General features: G+C 40.2%; 1 non-coding gene across 1 annotated transcript; it reads right to left on the bottom strand.

The window, feature by feature from the left end:
• Positions 1 to 249: 249 nt before the first annotated feature.
• Positions 250 to 356, bottom strand: LOC150084691 (U6 spliceosomal RNA). The gene has a single exon (XR_016547138.1). It is a non-coding gene; the product is annotated as a U6 spliceosomal RNA (small nuclear RNA).
• Between the last annotated feature and the right edge of the window lie 9,033 nt (positions 357 to 9,389).

Genomic DNA, 9,389 nt, shown 5'->3' with positions numbered 1-9,389 from the left:
TCCGGGAGGAAAAACCATGCCACACCTCGGCAGAGACCGACTAACTCTACCACCTAGTAAAAACAACATGAAACTTCTTTCTATAAGGAAAGCATCACTCAGTTGCAGGTTCCAAAAGAAACTTAACCGAAGCTGTTTTCACCGGATGTGAGATCGCAGATTCAATTATCCACTGCTTCTCACGAGGCACCACCACGTCAGTTAATGAATTCCTTACATTGGCTATGTGAGTAGATGACTCCACACCATGACGCAGGGCATCAGACTTCGACCAATATCGTCATCCTTGCGCAGGGGCCATGCTAATCTTCTCTGTATCGTTCCAATTTTAGTATATGTACTGCCGAAGCAAGTACTTTTTTTTTTTTTTTTTCCCTCAGACCGAATAAACATTTACATGTTGTAAAAAATCTTCATCGTTCATTGAGGTATTCGAACCTAGGACTTTTGCAGCCCTTGTGGAAGTATGGCAAAAATTCATGTACGACCAATCCTGAGAAAATTAGGATAATTGACGAAAGGATCTACGATTGCCGTTATGACATTGCACAAATATTATTTTAACAAGATTTATATTTCTTGTTATGACTGCTCCTAAAGTATTAATCCAAACATTGTTCAGTGTGTTGGAATTTACAGCAGATTCGCATTCAGCCTCAATGCTGTTTGGACGTTGCACGTGCATTACTCCCTCACCGCACCTCTCCTTCGTATGCACGATTGTCATTTAGATGTCTGTCAATTCATCACTTACATTGTAGACCCCTAAGAGTACACAATGATCGAAATTGGTTTAGACAAAATAAAAACAATGAATATCTTGAATGCAAGATACTGAAAAGCAATGAATATCTTGAATGCAAGATACTTAAAAGTAATGAATATCTTGAATGCAAGATACTGACAAAGAATATGAGAAATAACTCCCACCAGTTTGCAAGTAAGAAAAGCCCGTATATATTTCGCTGTCATTGGAAAGTTGACCAATCTTTGTCCTAAATACAAACAAACATTGATATTGTCTAATAACAGATGGCAAAATACCGGATATCTTATTCTTTTTTGCAAAGTGACATTCATTCTCCTCTGTAAATGTCTACCTACATACCCCTCATCTCTCCTCTCCTAGCTGGTATGCAGTAGTCAGTTATAACCTAAGTTAATCAAGAATGATCGCCTACCTAACATTAGTTAGGTAGGCGATCATTCTACAAGAGCACGCCTGTGCGGGAAACGTTCCTGGTACAAGCGCAGAGCGGCGCGCCCGTTACAGTCCGCAGCTCCATACGCGAGGTGCATGTCGGCCAGTTCAACGTTTGAATACTCGTCCATCCTACTGCCTCGGGAACCGGTTCGCAAATGCTGACTTCCAGCGGGATCGCTGTTCACGCGATCTCCCGTTCAACGTCCTCTACCGCATGACGAAGGCATTTCAGACCCTGCAATGCTATGTGATTCCAATTCGTCTTTGTGCTCCCTACACCTCCTGCAAGTTTGTCGCACTGGTAGTGAATCACCCTGTAGAACCCTGTTTTCACCCTGTGAATATTACTAAATGAAGCATATTTGGAACGTTAAAGTTTAATTTGGAATACCATTCCACTGAACAAGTCTTGATCATGCTTGACGATGCTTTCAACAGTAATAACAGTTTGTTCCAGCCGAGAAAGGAAGTTTTTATTTTAATTTTTCTTCTCCTTAGGGTTGGTAGACACTTTAGCATTAGCATTAGCATTAGCATTAGTAGAGGCATTTGATGCAAGAAAGCAAGCTTATGCAGCATCAGCCAAAAAAAAAAAAAAAAAAAAGTAACATAAATAAATAAAAATAACCACTTCCACTTCACCCCTCTGTTCGTTCGAAATACCTGTCCAGCTGAGCCTTAAACTTATTTAGGCTATCAACTTCCACGACAGGGGATGGAAGTCTGTTCCACCCACCAACCACCCGCTGGCTAAAGGCAAATTTCCGCACATCTATCCTACATCTGTCTTTCCTCAATTTGAATTTATGCCCTCTCAGGTGATTTTTCTGAGCTAGAGGAAGAATCCCATCAGCATTGAGCATGCTCAAACCATTCAAGGCTTTGTACACCTCTATCAGATCACCCCGCTGGTGCCTAGTTTCCAGACACTGTAATTTGCAAAACTTAAGCCTTTCTTCGTAAGAGAACCCCTTTGTCCCATTCACCAATCTAGTTGCCCTTCTCTGTACTTGTTCCAGCAGCTCTACATCCTTCCTGAAATGAGGCCTCCAGGCCTGTATACAGTACTCTAGGTGTGGCCTGACCATTGCCTTATACAAGGGAATAATCACCTCCTTATCCCTGCTAGAAAAATTCCTATATATCATTGACAATACACCATGAGCTACTCTCGCAGCTCGTCTGCACTGCTCAGAGAACTTCATATCTGCCTGCACCACCACCCCCAGGTCCCTTTCATTCTCTACCACTGTCAGTGTAGTACCACAGAGTTGATACGTTGCTCTGGGGTTGCTGTTTCCCATATGTAGTACTTTACATTTGTCAATGTTAAACTTCATTTGCCACCTCGAAGCCCATCTGCTCAACCTTTCCAAATCCTGTTGCAGCAGCATAGTGTCAGTAGTGTCCTTGACAACCCTGCCAACCTTCGTATCGTCTGCAAACTTGGACATTAAGCCTGATATACCATCATCAATATCATTTATAAATACAGAAAACAATAAAGGCCCCAATACTGAACCCTGAGGGACTCCACTAATAACATTAGTCCACGATGAGCAGTGTCCATTGATTACCACTCTCTGTCTTCTCCCCCTCAACCACCCCTTTATCCATAGCAGCAACTTGCCTCCAATGCCACACTGCTCCAATTTGTGCAGCAGTCTTCCATGTGCAACAGTATCAAAAGCCTTTCTAAGATCCAAGTATATAATATCAAAGTTATTCCCTGCATCCAGTTCTTGTGTGACTGCATCATAGTATCCAATCAAATTGGTCAGGCAAGACTTCCCCTTAACAAAACCATGCTGTGTCCTAGCTATAACTGAAGTCTTGTCTAGATGATCCTGCAGTGCTTCTTTCACCAGTGCCTCCATTAATTTTCCGGGAACAGAAGTTAAACTCACAGGTCTATAATTACTTGTGTCAGCCTTTGATCCCCCTTTGTGAATTGGGGTCACATTTGCACATCTCCAGTCAATGGGTACCTCCCCTGAGTCCAAGGAAGCTCTCATAATTATGGCTAAGGGTTTGCTTACCTCCTTTGCTGCCTCCTTTAATATAACTGGATAGATCCCATCCACCCCAGGTGCCTTTCTTGTGTTTATCTTCAACAATTTCTCCTCCACTTTGCTCTCAGTTATTACAAGATTCTCTAGCTTACTGCTAGAGTTGAATACACCTCTGGCATTCCCCTCGCTGAATAACTCCTCGTGTGTGAATGTCGATGCAAAATATTCATTTAGTTTGTTAGCTACCCGAGCAGGGTCATCAACAGTTGACCCATCGATCTCAAGTGGACCAATCTGATTCGTCCCCTTCCTTCTAGAGTTTACATAAGTAAAGAACTCTTTGCTGTTTTTCTTCGCATCCCTTGCCAAGGATCTCTCGTAATCTGCCTTCGCCTGCCTAACCTCCTTTGTAACTTGGTTACAGATCAACTTGTATCTATCATAGGCATCCGTGTCACGTGTTAATTTGTATGTATCCCATGCATTTTTCTTCTCTGCCATATGCCTCATTAGTTCATCTGACAACCATTTAGGCCTAAACCTTGAACAATATTTCTTAGTTGGTATGTAAAGCCTAGTAGCTTCCACGATAAGTTCTTTGAATGCTTCCCATTTTGAATTTGCTGTTGGCAATATCATCAGTTGATCCCACTGTATAGAATTTAAATACTGTCTCAGTCCATTGTAGTCGCCTTTACGAAAGCAATACCCCTTCCCTTTACCCCTAATGGTAGTTACCTCTTTGAGTAACTCCCACTTCAGCACACTGTGATCACTGCCACCAAGTGGTTCATTTATCTGCAGATTCTTAATGCATGAAGAATCACTACTGATAATCAAATCAAGAGTATTACTCCCTCTAGTTGCCTCCCGAACATGCTGATGTAGAAAACAATCATCCAATAAATCCACAAAAGCCTTGCTACTGTGTGAGTGACCAGCCCCCAAATTCCAGTCAATATCTGGGAAATTAAAATCCCCCATTATAAGACTCTCTGATTTACTGGCCCACTCTATTTCTCCGAACAGTTTCTTATTATACTCATCAGAGTCATTAGGCCTATAGCACACTCCTACTCTCAATTTTGATCTCCCAATGCTTATGTCACACCAAACTGACTCGACACTGCACTGTCCAGCGATGTCGACTGGCTTCACTTCCTTGGATTTTATGTGTTTCTTAATTAATAGCATAACCCCTCCTCCCTTCCTATCCTGTCTATCCTTTCTGTACACATTGTACTCCCCAAATTCCAGTTCTGCATTTCTTATATCTGTGTGACACCACGTCTCTGAAATCCCCATTTATATTTACATCTGTTATAAACTATTTAGTGTCTGTATTATTATTGGTTTTGGTCTGTTTTACTATGGCTATTGTTCACATTAAGAGAACTGACTGGGGACTTGGATGCTGAGTACTTACAAGACAACCCAGTATTCACACCTATTGCAATGTGTGCTGCTCCAGTTTGGTATGTCAGAATTAAGAACGTCAAACTGAAATCAAAGGTATTCTCAATGCAAAGATTTATGATTCATATAATGCTCTGCACCTGCAAGACTGTTTCAACTGATGCCCTGCACGTCACAGCTGGAGTACTACCTCTGAACTTGCAAATTTTACATCGTGCCTTCTGTTACTTTCAAAAACATCAAACCTCCACGGAATTCTACCGAATACTGAATAATTGCAGACACCAAACCTGAAAAAGTCCTGATTTGGTCCGAATTAACAAAAAGTTGGCAAGATTATTGGGACACAATCACTAATTGCAGAACTATATAAAAATTTATACCAGATGTTTCCTTTACTGCCAACAAGAAAAATTCCCTCTGGTTCTTTCCAAAACTCTACACGTCATTAATGATAACCAAACACGGCTCTTTTAACTCCCAACTCTTTCAATTCAAAATAACTAATACTGATTCCTGCCATTGTCTCCAACTGGAGGACAATGGCGTTAATCAGTATTAGTTATTTTGTACATCGACCTACAGAAATCCCTACAACACTGTATAAACACATTCTCACCTGGCAACAAACACATCAGAGAGTACTGGGACAGGATTTGAAATGAATGCTTTTCAGTAAACACGTTTGAATTAACCTTTGCCTGAGGGGTAAGGAAAAAAGTTTTTTTTTCAGATGTTTGTTTTTTCTCTCGGTAGATGGCGATAGTTGTAATTCAGAATTTAATTTAATTTTCCGTTTACAGTGTATTTTTTTATTTTGGGGGATGGGATGTGAACTGGGGATGTTGATGTCCAGCAGACTTCGACGATTCCTCTCAGCAACAAACAAGTTGTTTGTTTGCGGGATGGAAAACCTTGAGGAATGAAATTTTTTTTTTCCTGAAAGATAAAAATTTCCTGTTGTTTCCATCTGTTGTTGAGACTAAAATAAAATTATCTGTATTCCTAAAAATTTCGCTTGTCAAAGCTGCACATGTTCTTGAAAAGGTGAAAAATTAAAACTGTTTGTTTGCTTGAAGTTCATCTGCAATGATTGTTGTTTTCTCAAAAACTGGAATTTGTGAATATCGAAAACTAGACAATTCGATTTTTTTCTGGTTATATTGTTCTTTGGAATTAAAATGGATATTTTCCCCTTGAAAAAGCTATACAGAATATATATTTTTTCCAATGTCAACAGTTTATTTTTCTACCTATATCTCCATTCACAGTAATTAGGTTTAGGATTCACAAGGACTGATAAAATTTCAAAAGCAAAGTTAACTTTACCCAGATCCAGCCCTTTTTTTGCACTTACCTGATGGGGAAATTTGCAAAATACACTCGAAATTCTCGATCCTAACCATACACACACGAAAATTAGATGGAGAATTATTCTCCTTAATGGCTTGATTTTAGTCCTTTTTTAAGTTGATTGAATGTAAATGAGTTTACTTAAATATTATATTAACCGCAGAACACAAATTCAATCTGCTCGGAGATACACTTTTGACTACATTCGAAAACTTCAGCCGACGAGTTGTACAAATCAGCCCCTTTTGATTCAAAGTGAGTTGAAAAGAACATAGCAACATTCCAGGATTTCTGTCCTATTCTCATTATTCAGTGGAAATGAACTTTTCAAGTGTAATGAAAGTGGTTGTTTACACTTTTTGTTCCAGAGAGAAACACACAAAGATTATATTCATTTTAACAAAATACGAATTTACATCTTCACAAGAGATAATTGTAGTTAGCAGAGCAAACATTTTTTGGGAAACACAAGCCGTTTACATATTAAAACGATATAATGCAAATTCCTTTTTCTTGTTAATTTTCACTGGTTATTTTTGAATATCATCAGATCATCAGATTTCATCTTCACAAAACACGGCTATACATGCCAATAACTCCAGTTAACTAAGCTGATCAATATCCCAGGGGTTTACATGTGGTGAGCATCGGCTTGGCACACCCAGCGTCCTCAGCTGGATATCATCATTCTTCTCTTTTATGGTGATTCCCTTCTGATTCTTGTTTTCTCTCTCAGGGTAATTCAGAAATATTTTTTTTAGCTGGTGCAGCATAAGCCTCAGGTTTCCTTACACCATATGCTAATAATAATAATAATTTCCGCTCGGAAAGAGAAATACCGAACATCGCTTTTGGGAAGTACCAATCCAATCGGGGGAAAGAGACATTTCCTGTTTGTAGGGAACATAAACCACTCGTTTTATATTCAAGACGGAATACGATTTCTGATGGATCCAAATTGGTAAAAAAAGTTTTAAAAGTACAAAGCCTTTGTGTATGTGTGACTAGCATTAGCATTAGCATTAGTAGAGGCATTTGATGCAAGAAAGCAAGCTTATGCAGCATCAGCCAAAAAAAAAAAAAAAAAAACCACTTCCACTTCACCCCTCTGTTCGTTCAAAATACCTATCCAGCTGAGCCTTAAACTTATTTAGGCTATCAACCTCCACTGCAAGGGATGGAAGTCTGTTCCACCAACCAACCACCCGCTGGCTAAAGGCAAATTTCCGCACGTCTATCCTAGATCTGTCTTTCCTCAATTTGAATTTATGCCCTCTCAGGTGATTATTCTGAGCTAGAGGAAGAATCCCATCAGCATTGAGCATGCTTAAACCATTCAAGGCTTTATACACCTCTATCAGATCACCTCGATGGTGCCTAGTCTCCAGACACTGTAATTTGCAAAACTTAAGCCTTTCTTCGTAAGAGCACCCCTTTGTTCCATTCACTAATCTTGTTGCCCTTCTCTGTACTCGTTCCAGCAGCTCTACATCCTTCTTGAAATGAGGCCTCCAGACCTGTATACAGTACTCTAGGTGTGGCCTGACCATTGCCTTATACAAGGGAATAATCACCTCCTTATCCCTGCTGGAAAAATTCCTGTATATCATTGACAATACTCCATGAGCTACTCTTGCAGCCCGTCTGCACTGCTCAGAGAACTTCATATCTGCCTGCACAACCACCCCCAAGTCCCTTTCATTCTCTACCTCAACTCTGTAGTATCACAGAGTTGATACGTTGCTCTGGGGTTGCTGTTTCCCATGTGTAGTACTTTACATTTGTCAATGTTAAACTTCATTTGCCACCTCTCAGCCCATCTGCTCAACCTTTCCAGATCCTGTTGCAGCAGCACAGTGTCAGTAGTGTCCTTGACAACCCTGCCAACCTTTGTATCGTCTACAACTTGGACATTAAGCTTGATATACCATCATCAATATCATTTATAAATACAGAAAACAATAATGGACCCAACACTGAGCCCTGAGGGACTCCACTAATAACTTTAGTCCACAATGAGCAGTGTCCATTGATTACCACTCTCTGTCTTCTCCCCCTCAACCACCCCTTTATCCATAGCAGCAATTTGCCTCCAATGTCACACTGCTCCAATTTGTGTAGCAGTCTTCCATGTGCAACAGTATCAAAAGCCTTTCTAAGATCCAAGTATATAATATCAAAGCTATTCCCTGCATCGTTCTTTTGTGACTGCATCATAGTATCCAATCAAATTCGTCAGGCAAGACTTCCCCTTAACAAAACCATGCTGTGTCCGAGCTATAACTGAAGTCTTGTCTAAGTGATCCTGCAGTGCTTCTTTAACCAGTGCCTCCATTAATTTTCCTGGACTTTTTCTCCACCACTTTACTCCCAGTTATTTCAAGATTCTCTACCTTACTGCTAGAGTTGAATACACCTCTGGTCCCCTCGCTGAATAACTCCTCATGTGTGAATGTCGATGCAAAATATTCATTTAATTTGTTAGCTATCTGAGAAGGATCATCAACAGTTGACCCATTAATATCAAGTGGACCAATCTGATTCATCCCCTTCCTTCTAGAGTTTACATAAGTAAAGAACTCTTTGCTGTTTTTCTTTGCATCCCTTGCCAAGGATTTCTCGTAATCTGCCTTCGCCTGCCTAACCTCCTTTGTAACTTGGTTGCATATCAACTTGTATCTATCATAGGCGTCTGTGTCATGTGTTAATTTGTAAGTATCCCATGGATTTTTCTTCTCTGCCATATGCCTCATTAGTTCATCTGACATCCATTTTGGCCTAAACCTTGAACAATATTTCTTAGTTGGTATGTAAAGCCTAGTAGCTTCCAAGATAAGTTCTTTGAATGCTTCCCATTTTGAATTTGCTGTTGGTAACATCATCAGTTGGTCCCACTGTGTAGAATTTAAATACTGTCTCAGTCCATCGTAGTCGCCTTTACGGAAGCAATAACTCTTCCCTTTACCCCTAATGGTAGTTACCTCTTTCAGTAAATCCCACTTCAGCACACTGTGATCACTGCCACCTAGTGGTTCATTTATCTGCAGATTCTTAATGTATGAAGAATCACTGCTGATAATCAAATCAAGAGTATTAATTCCTCTAGTTGCCTCCCGAACATGCTGATGTAGAAAACAATCATCCAATAAATCCACAAAAGCCCTGCTAGTGTGTGAGTGACCCGCCCCCAAATTCCAGTCAATATCTGGGAAATTAAAATCTCCCATTATAAGACTCTCTGATTTCCTGGCCCACTCTATTTCCCTGTACAGTTCCTTATTATACTCATCAGAGTCATTAGGCCTATAGCACACTCCTACTCTCAATTTTGATCTCCCAATGCTTATGTCACACCAAACTGACTCAACACTGCACTGTCCAGCGATGTCGACTGGCTTCACTTC

The sequence above is a fragment of the Mastigoproctus giganteus genome, chromosome 6 (assembly GCF_048544385.1).
Source record: "Mastigoproctus giganteus isolate SK-2022 chromosome 6, ASM4854438v1, whole genome shotgun sequence".
Classification (NCBI taxonomy): Eukaryota; Metazoa; Arthropoda; class Arachnida; order Uropygi; family Thelyphonidae; genus Mastigoproctus; species Mastigoproctus giganteus.
The sequence above is the reverse complement of the archived record's forward strand: the minus strand, read 5'-3'. Positions and strand labels throughout refer to the sequence as shown.